Source organism: Schistocerca cancellata, chromosome 6 (genome assembly GCF_023864275.1).
Source record: "Schistocerca cancellata isolate TAMUIC-IGC-003103 chromosome 6, iqSchCanc2.1, whole genome shotgun sequence".
Lineage (NCBI taxonomy): Eukaryota > Metazoa > Arthropoda > Insecta > Orthoptera > Acrididae > Schistocerca > Schistocerca cancellata.
The window spans coordinates 432,395,113-432,396,278 of record NC_064631.1 but is presented as its reverse complement, the minus strand read 5'-3'; the positions used below and the strand labels follow the sequence as shown (position 1 = coordinate 432,396,278).

Genomic DNA, 1,166 nt, shown 5'->3' with positions numbered 1-1,166 from the left:
CAGTCATGGGACCGTTAATGCTGAGTGTCGAAGGTCAGTCAAAGTGATAGTCGAAGTATGTATGTACTGAGAGACTTAACTTACAAACTGTCTTTAAACACCAGTCCAAACTGAACTGCAAATGCACATTATGCAAATTATTTTAATAGATGCTTATTCTTTCTTTCTGATATGTTGCCTAAGGTTCTCTGTTTTAGATATACAGGTGTTTCAAAAAGAAAACACGTATTTCGAAAGCATATATTTATTAAACTGTAAGACATAAAACTATGAAACTCGGGAAACATGTCTACGAATCTTTCAGTTATAGATTACAGATGTTCAATATGCCGTCCACCATCGACACGAACAACATCACATCGATACTCGAATTTCTCCCACGCTCGAGCGAGCATGTCCATCGTCACTGTTATTGTGGTATTACCGTCACTTGGGGTGATTTGGAACTACTGGGGTGAAATGGAACACGGCATCCATTTCAACAAATCATCTTTGCTGTGGAGTGATACTTTGGTGTAACTAATGGAAACCACCCTCTAGAGTTACCACAGATATTAGTTGTTCTAGTGATATAAAAATTTTATGTGTCAAAGAGGTATGTGATTTTTAAAAAACAATGTATTTAAGTGTAAACTTTACCTTTTTTCTAGAACTCTGGAAACAAACTGTTGCACAGCTACTCTGGTAAAAATAATACAGTTCTCTGAGATTGGAATGTAGAGGACAACTATCAGTGATGATTCCAGAATGAGATTTTCACTCTGCAGCGGAGTGTGCGCTGATATGAAACTTCCTGGCAGATTAAAACTGTGTGCCCGACCGAGACTCGAACTCGGGACCTTTGCCTTTCGCGGGCAAGCGCTCTACCAACTGAGCTACCGAAGCACGACTCACGCCCGGTACTCACAGATTTACTTCTGCCAGTACCTCGTCTCCTACCTTCCAAACTTTACAGAAGCTCTCCTGCGAACCTTGCAGAACTAGCAGTCCTGAAAGAAAGGATATTGCGGAGACATGGCTTAGCCACAGCCTGGGGGATGTTTCCAGAATGAGATTTTCACTCTGCAGCGGAGTGTGCGCTGATATGAAACTTCCTGGCAGATTAAAACTGTGTGCCCGCTGTGAGTACCGGGCGTGAGTCGTGCTTCGGTAGTTCAGTTGGTAGA

General features: G+C 42.0%; 1 non-coding gene across 1 annotated transcript; it reads right to left on the bottom strand.

Annotated features, from left to right (window-relative positions):
* Positions 1-811: 811 nt before the first annotated feature.
* On the bottom strand, positions 812-886 carry Trnas-cga (transfer RNA serine (anticodon CGA)). Its single transcript has one exon. It is a non-coding gene; the product is annotated as a tRNA-Ser (tRNA).
* Positions 887-1,166: the final 280 nt, after the last annotated feature.